Below are 9,160 nucleotides of genomic sequence, written 5' to 3'. Positions count from 1 at the left end.
TAGCGAAATTGTACCCAGAGTCCTGTAACAGCCCGCCTTTAGGTAGAACAGTTATTTAATTTAGCATACTCACAACACGTCCCTCAAACTTTAAGTGGCTGATGTCAATGTTGGTACATGCTTGCTTCATTGCCCCTTTGGCACCGTGGAAGAAGCATAGGCGGCTCCCCGCCACTCCCCAACGCCTCGCATTTTGTGGGAAGAAGTTTGTTTTGGTCGGCCTGGTGGGGTTCGGGGAGTCGTCAGTCGCAGCTCTCTTCCTGCCCTCTCCGGATCCTGAAATGTTAGGCACGAGCCATCTGGTTGGTTGACTTTCAGAATCACCGGGTATATGAGTACATATTGGTGAGAAGATCTTTCTTTTACACTGGACCTCTGCCGAGAAATCCACAAAGAGTAAGATGTTTTGCCCCCCAACGTCCATTTGGTTTTGTCGGCTCTTGAAATTACGTAAAATAGAGGTCTTATCAGTATAGTCCAGATATTTCACGATGACCGGTCTAGGTCGCCTCTTTATGGGCAAATAAGTAAAATCCCTGATGGCTCGTACTTCTGGCCCCCGTCTATGTGCGCATTCAACTTTGCAAGTATGGACGACCCCTAGTGCGTTGGGGATCGTAGATTTAAGTCCTTTTGTAAGACTGATTCTGGGATCCCTATCATTTGCAAATAGTTTCTTCTGGATCTGTTGTCTAAGTCCTCTAGGTGATCCCATAATTTTTTGCTGTCGCTCAGAAGATCATCAATACAATTAGATGTGGAGCTGTACTTCACCAACATAGCCTCAAACTCATGTTCTATACTCTCCAGACGGCTGCCATGTTGTGCCACCACCTTATGTAGCTGGCGCAGAGTGCCCGCAACCATCACCGTCAAAGTTTCTTGTATGTCAGAAGAGACTAGTTTTGCCACCTCTATCGCCAGCTTTTTATAATCCATTGCTGGCGCTTCCTTCTCTGATAGGCTGTCATGTTCTGATGCTGCAGAGAGAAGGTGGTGCAACAATTGAGGAACCTTCCTTACTTATAGCGACTTTATCCGGAATTGTTTTTGGGGTTACGTCAATTTGCTTTGCCTTAGATTGACCCATTTTAATAACAAAGTCCTCCATGCAATGTAGTAATGAACGTGTGTGTGTGTGTGTATATATATATATATATATATATATATATATATATATATATATATATATGTTGGTGTGACAGTTTGGGGAGAGCCTTTGTCTCTATTGTAAGTAGGTACACACAGTAAAATAGGGGGTCAGTGTTGTGTAACTGGTCTACGTGACTCCTGGTTCGCAGCTGAGATTTTAGTCTTATTTATCAATGCTGCTCTTACACAGAAAATTCTCCATTCTCTTTTATGTTGTCTCTGCTTGGTATAGCAGAGTTATATTAATGGCACTGATATCAGGAGCTGATTTATAATGTGGCAGCTCTCCCTCCAGCGCGGGCACAATAGTTCCTGCACAGATTTTACTTAGTGCCTCTACTTCTCCTCTCAGACACCCTTTTCTGTTGCCTGTTTCCTGTGCCCGTGTTTTTCCCAAGATGGCAGCTGCAGCCATGAGGAGGGGGGCGCAGGCACATCTCCACACTACAGCTCCCTCTCCAGCACCTCAGATAGGTAAGCGAGCGCCTGGGAGCGGGTTTAGGGGCATCTACCCTGGTATTCCCTATTGCAGGAGCGGTGTCAGCGGCAGATATAGTGAGCAGTGCAGGCGATCGGAGCAGTTAGCGCCGCTTAGTTAGAGCACACTACTCCCTGACAGGTCCCACTGACCTAGCAGCATTTATTGCGGGGTATCAGAACGGTCCGCGGCTATGTAAAGCTGTGCTTCTAGAGTGGTACGGATGGAGCTCCTCTCCTCTGCTGCCTCACTCCATGGGGCAAGACCTGGAAGTGATAGAAATAATTTTTCTATACTAAAGTTAAGTACTACGCCCTATCAGATAAATAGGGTAAAAAAAACAAAAAAAACATTAGTTCAAAAACAAACCTTTATCACTAAAATTAAAGATAAAGAATGACCAACTCCACCATACAAGTTACAGTCCGGTAAGTTTCAGAGTACTGTCCTGTGGAAAGATGGCACTGTGGTTGGGGAAAAACTCCCTAAAGATATGGGAGATAAACATTATGTGAGAGCAGATTGTGACGTGCCCATCACATGGTACCCCATTACTGATCACAAGATGCCATGTGCCAGCTGTTCCTAATGCAGTGACTGTTCAATGTTTGATAGTTTTGGGGGGCACTGTGTAGTAGTATTATTTGGACACTTTATGGTGGTTTTGCTTCAATGTTATATGGTGGTATTGTTTGTGCACTGTTAGGCGGCATTATTTGGGTACTGTATGATAGTTGTATTTGGACAGTATTAAAGGGGTTGTCTCGCAGCAAACCTCAAAATTTTACCTTACCCCATTCCCCCTGTCACCCCCCTGGCATAAAATAGCAAATTAAAGCGGTTTTTAAACCGCTTGCTACTTACCGATCCGACGAAATAAGGACTTTAAAAAATCTTCTCCCTAAGATGGCCACCGGTCCTTTCCCAGGGATGCACTGCTGTTTTCTCCCATGGTGCACCGCGGGTCTTCTCCCATGGTGCACCATGGGCTCTGTGCGTTCCATTGCCGATTCCAGCCTCCTGATTGGCTGGAATCGGCACACGTGATGGGGTGGAGCTACACGATGATGCGTAGAAGGGGGCGGGGCCAGAACGGCGCTCGTGCCTGGACCGAGCAGAAGGGGAGAAGACCGCACAGCGCAAGCGCATCTAAAAAAGCAAGAAGACAGCGAAATTAGACGGAGCCATGGAGATGGGGACGCCAGCAACGGAGCAGGTAAGTGAATAACTTCTGTATGGCTCATAATTAATGCACGATGTACATTACAAAGTGCATTAATATGGCCATACAGAAGTGTATAACCCCACTTGCTTTCGCGAGACAACCCCCTTTAAGTAGCATTATTTGGAAACTGTACTCTGGTGCTCTACATGATGGCATTATTTAGATGCTTTTATGTTGGTTTTATTTTGTCATGGTATGATGGGATACTTTTGTCCATGTATGATGCTAATATTTGGTCACTGCATGGCTTTGCTGTTTGTGCTCTTATGATGTGTATATACTATACAGTTTTCATATTTTACTCAATTTTCCCTCAGGGACACTGCTCCTTTTTTCCTGATGGCTCAAGTGAATATCAAAGTCTTTGTACCAGTCTTACTGGCTGCCATCTTCCTTCTGAGTGTGTTCTGGCATAAAAGCTTATACCAGGTAAGGAACATTTACCTTCAACCAACTGTTCACCCGTGTGTCCACAGTTTCAGATCTGACAACTTCGAAAGTTATTATTTTCATGTCAGCTATGGTGAATGGAGCCTGAAGAAGGATATGGTGTGACCTCTGCCAAGTCGCTTTACCCCGCCCAAGAATCGGTCCAGTGAAACTAGCTGCTATGTATATACTGCTTAACAACTACAGACCATATAGGCCTTAAGGCTTCATGTCTACGGCATAAATTGATTTTAAAAATCTGCGCGGGTATCCCACGCATGCAATCCGCCCCTCGTAGGGAATCATTGGGCACCCACAGGTAATTAAATACCTGCGGGTGTCATTTTTTCCTGGCGTCCGGATCGCACGCATGGGAAAACACCCGCAGCATGATCCCTTTTCTGCGGTTTTCCCACACGGATGGCTTCTACGGCTTCTATTGAAGTCAATGGAAACCATCCGCACCGCGACACGGACGCAGCTGAAACTGCATCTGTGCCGTGGATCTGCGGAAAAGCAGGAGTTTATAAAGAATAAAGGAAGGCACGGCGCATGCGCGCGGCAAGTCGCCAGCGTCCCGAGCACATCCACTGAGCAGAAGAAAGAAGACCCGGCCGCGACAGAGGAGAGCCCCGCAGCGTCTGGACAGGTGAGTAAAATGTATTTTTTGGCCTCATGTCTGTTGGCACTGTGGAATCTGCTGCGGGATTCCACAATCAGAATCCGTGCGGGCCCGTGGACGTGAGGCCTTAGTTTCACCCTGGTCAAAGATAGGACATGGAGACTTGGCAAAACCCAACCCATACGTTATAAAGTGTCTGCATATACGCTGTAGAAAAAAAAAGAAAATCAGCAGCGCCGCAGGAGGTGAGTATTGATTTTTTTTTCTACAGTGTATTCCCGGTGTATAAGTCGACAGCTGGAGGTCGTTTTATACGCCAGAAAATACAGTATATTTACTCTAAAATAAAGTACACTGATGGGTTCCTCATTATGTTTTGATATATAATTTGTATTGTCTCGGGTAATAAGGCGCACATGGCAATAGTTTTGGTTGGCGTCAGCGGTCGGTAATTTTTTTTTATATGTATATTTTTTTCTGTAAATTTTTTAATTTTGTTTTGTAAGTATTTTTTTTTTTACATTTTTTTCCTCTTTGATCTCATATAGGAGCTCTGGGGGTCCTTCACACTTTTCTGCTGTAGCTGTGGTATCCATAGGAGCCCCAGTTGCAGAGGAAAACATTCCCAGTAGTGACAGTTGTCACTAATGGAGCTTATCTGGGTCTGCTAGGATCATGCAGCTTTGCTGTGGCAGGGGGCATCCGGTGGGTGATCACTGAATAGCGGATAATAACACTACCTCTTCTATGTAGCGCTCACTGAACGCTATGTAGCCTGTAAAGGAGAAGGCTGCTTCCGCCTTCTCCTCTTTGTTTTTGGCTGTGACTAACAGCCAAAGACCCAACCTGCTCCTGCTGGACTGCCGCAGCTTTATTCCCGTGGCATGATTTTACTATTGGATGGGATTAAAGCCCAGGACCATATGCCATAATTTTACTGCGCTTAGTCCTTCAATTGGTGATCAATCGTACATGAGCAGATTGCCGTATCATTAAATGGGTTTGTCACAGTAAAACGTTTTTTGTATACTTACCTATTCCTTCCCAGTCAATTTCCTTAACAGGTCTTCAGCTTCCCAACATTTTCCTGGCTCCTAGATTCCCACAAGTCACATGACCACACCAATTTTGCGGCTAACGCTGATGTAGCGTACATTCCCGGCCTTTTTACTTCCATCCGGGACAATGTAATAGTGACATAGTGTTTATTCCCTGGCTGGAAATGCCAAATCCTCAGCAGTCTGTGAAGCACTGCGCATGCACGGAATCGTACCGTGAGTGCGCATGCGCTATAACTCTGCACTTTGCAGAGTAGGGAGAAGTACAGAAGAAGGGCTGTGATGGCAGAAGTTGCTCTCCAGCACTGGTACTCCTGGGAATTGACCCCGCTGACCTGCAGATGTAAGCAGGAATACGAAGAGGAGAAATGGAGACAAGGTAAATTTTGCATAGAAAAAAAATGTGTTGTGTGTATAGTCTATCACAGCTTATGCTAGGGCAGAGTATAAGAGGGGCCGGGACGCCTTTCTTGAGCGATACAATATTATATTACAATCATTACATCAGAATGGTCGGTGAGCCGAACATTATTCCAATTGCCAGATTGAAGTCAGGCTGGACTTTTTTCCTTTGAATAGGGAATATTAGCTTCTACCTCATTGGGTTTTTTTCCCTTCCTCTGGATCAACATTGGGGGTTAGTAGGCTGAACTGGATGGAAATATTTCTTTTTTTAGCCTAACATAATGTTATTATAGTGGAAAATGTGAAGTGCCGTTTTTAATGACAGAACCCCATTAATAGTTGAAATACAGTAAATACTTAGATTTTTTGTAAGTCTGGTGTTCCCCTGGTATCCTGATACCTGTGTTGCCGATCATCGTCCACGACATATTTGTTCCCTTCTAGTCACCGGCAGAATTCCCTTTTATTCCAACTTAGTCTTTGCAATCCCCTGTTGTGTAGCCAGGATTTGTAATTTTGCTCTGTAGTGCCAAAATTTTGCTCAATTTTTGAAGCACACATCGCTTTCGGTGCAGTTTTTGGTGCATCTGCACGGTCCAACTCCAAAGCTACTTAACTCTCTAAGATGAGTCCCTTACACATACTTCCATTGGTTAATAGAACACAACAGGTACTGTATGTGGTAAATGTCAATATCATACAGGATTTCTTAAACACAACTTTTTGGTACAGTGCCAATAACCTGGAGATAAAACGTGGAAGCAGGCAATTTAATAATTATAATGTGTTATGCTTCACTTGACTTACCCTCTTATTCCTATGGAAGCAGTGAGGATACACTTACTTTTCACACACTGCTTCTGCTTCTTGGCTTAGTTTTTGTTACATAAATAATGATACGGTGTAATTGGCATGGGGTGTTGTTCATCTGAGGTTGTATTTACCTCATTTTAAGGCCTAGGAACCAGACTCTTTTATTATTATGTCCTGCTATGTAAAACCATTTCTAAAATTAGCTAAATCTATTCAGAGCGCATGCAGAGATTAGTGCAGTAGGAGTTAATTTGATATCTTTAAAACAGCAATTATGTAAAGTACTATAGCATAATACCTGGATAAACTATGCTTGGGAAAACCCATAATAAGAATGGGCCGATGTTTATTAATGAGGCTTCACAATGCCTGAGTGGACTGTCCTACATACTTAGGATCGCAACTGCATTGTAACAAATATACAACATCGTCCAATTCACAGTTTAAGAACCTTATGGCCGCTTACTAGAGATGAGCGAGCACCCAAATGCTCGGGTCCGCGTTATTCGAGTCGAGCTTTTCGTAAAATTCGAGAGCTCTACTCGAGTAACGAACTCCATTGACTACAATGGGAGACTCGAGCATTTTTGTATGTAGGGTGCTGGGTGCCGAGCTTTTTTTTTTTCTTGGTTCGCGTGTTTTCTCTCTCTCTCTCTCTCTCTCTCTCTGTCTCTCTCTCTCTCTCTCTCTCTCTCTCTGTCTCTCTCTTCCCCCTGCCTGCCTGCCAGCCAAAAAATTTGCCATTGACGTGCGCGCTGCGTCGCAGCGGGGAGGGTCCAAAACAGGCACATAACAGCAGGGAGGAGCCAAAAACTGGGGCAGGGTTGAACACGGCATCATGCTCGTTCAAGTAATGAGCACCATCGAGTACGCTAATACTCGAACGAGCATCAAGCTCGTCAGAGTACGTTCGGTCAACTCTACCGCTTACGGACGAGCGTATTTCTACTCTGTTTTTGGCCCATAACACAGAGCTGATGTAAATCTATGTATCTGTTTCCATGGATGCATTTTTCATGACTGTCTTTTAAACATGCAGTATGCATTAGCTCTGTATTTGCATTTATTGGTATTTCTGTTGGGCAAATATGAATCCATATTTGCCAATTAGAAAATAAAAACAATGACAGCAAATACATGGGGCAAAACCCGATTACGCAATGCTGAAATACTTCTGTTCTCTACTCCTGTATGTCACGGTGCTGACAACCGGCCACTGATCAGCTGACCGGCAGGGATCCCGAGTGGTAGACCCCAGTCAACTAATTTTGACCCATCTTGAGGATACATCATTTGATCTTCAGAACTGACCAAACAGAACGTAGGCCAGCCGGCGGTGACAGCGCTCGCTATTAAAGTCAACATATTAATTACAGTCACCGTACTTGAAATAGATATATGTTTGTGAATTTCCAATTTCATTAGAGTATAAAAGTAAATCACGAAACTGTACCCCATCTTTAGAATAATGTTAAATAAAAGGCAATCCAGAAGTATTATGGTTCAACCAGCCGATCAGCTCATCTTCAGTTTCACTGCCTTCCTTCCTTTTCTCCGCTCACCCCCGTTTTTGCGGTAGTATAATTACTTCAGCTTAACAGCAATTTTTGAATTTTTTTGATATTTATTATCAGTGTTTTTAATATACATCATTTCTCCATGACTGATGCTCTGCAATATGTTCTCTTGCTGCATGATTGCTGGATTTGTATGCCCATTTTATGACGGTGGATTCAGTAATATCCCCTTTTCAGTTCACAATTATGAACTATTGTTTTAAAACTATTGTTTTCCATGTGCAGCATTGTTGACCTCACCCACTTTGTTCCTCCCACCTGCACTTTTACCTTTTTAAAGACAACCATGTTGTATCCTTTTATCTGAGCTCTGATGAAGGCATCAGTGTGCTGCAGAAACGTGTCATCCAATAAAGCTTTTTCCCCTCATGTGTCTTATTCTAACATCAGTAGTTTTGTATATTCCTGGTTGTTTTATTTTTTATTGGGACAAATTTCCACAGAGCATTGTTATCTGTCCGACTGACAAGAAGACAACAGCTGTTTTATGACAGCGTTGGGCCTGTCCAGTACAACCATTCCAGGAAAATGTCACTCTGCTCACAAGATTTCCATAGGTGAATTCATCTTTTGGGGTGGAGTGTACATAGAGGAGAGGGGTTACAATACAAAAATGCTGGTTCAATCTTGACATACTTCCAGGCCGTAACCTTCTGTGAAAGAATAGCCTGGTTTTTCTCAGTACTTGTAGGACCGAGGGGCAGCATGATGAAGTAGAGCCATAGTCTCCAACCCATAGCAAATAAGTGATAGAATAATGCCTCCATAGTGCCACCTATTGGAAGGTTGCTACCATAGGTGTAACGTCAAACTTGGACATGAACACTCAGCAGAGTCTTACCAGCACGTGAACTGCAGAACTGCAAACTGGACATGAAACTCGCTGGCAGGGGAACTCAAACAGTGGACATAACTCAGCAGCAGACATAAACACCACACCATTTACACTCACGAACTGGGGGAACCGGATTCAACAGCAGAACTGTGAAATGGACTTCATATTCGCAGACAGACATAAACTAATGACTGACAAATGCTCAAAACACTCACCTGCATATCTGTACACATAACCAGATGGAATAATAAAAGAATGTACAAGGTATTAGTTCGTATTTTGGCCAAGATACTTAAGCCCACAAGCCCGACCTCAAGGGTCCTCGTTGTCTTGCGGGTCCCTACACTAACGAGACAACTAACTCAGGAAACCTGCCTGCAATGCAGAAAGATTGTCCCAATAGGGATGACCCCATGCTAGAACCTAGTGACGTACCTCATTCTAGATGATAAAGGACCCACCACAAGACAGTTTACACTACACATACTGGGAGCTGCATAGACACAGGAGCATGCCACTGTTCATACTAAACATCCTGAATGCTGCACAGACACCTCCAGCACATG

The sequence above is a fragment of the Eleutherodactylus coqui genome, chromosome 8 (genome assembly GCF_035609145.1).
Source record: "Eleutherodactylus coqui strain aEleCoq1 chromosome 8, aEleCoq1.hap1, whole genome shotgun sequence".
Classification (NCBI taxonomy): Eukaryota; Metazoa; Chordata; class Amphibia; order Anura; family Eleutherodactylidae; genus Eleutherodactylus; species Eleutherodactylus coqui.
This window is presented reverse-complemented; position numbering follows the sequence as displayed.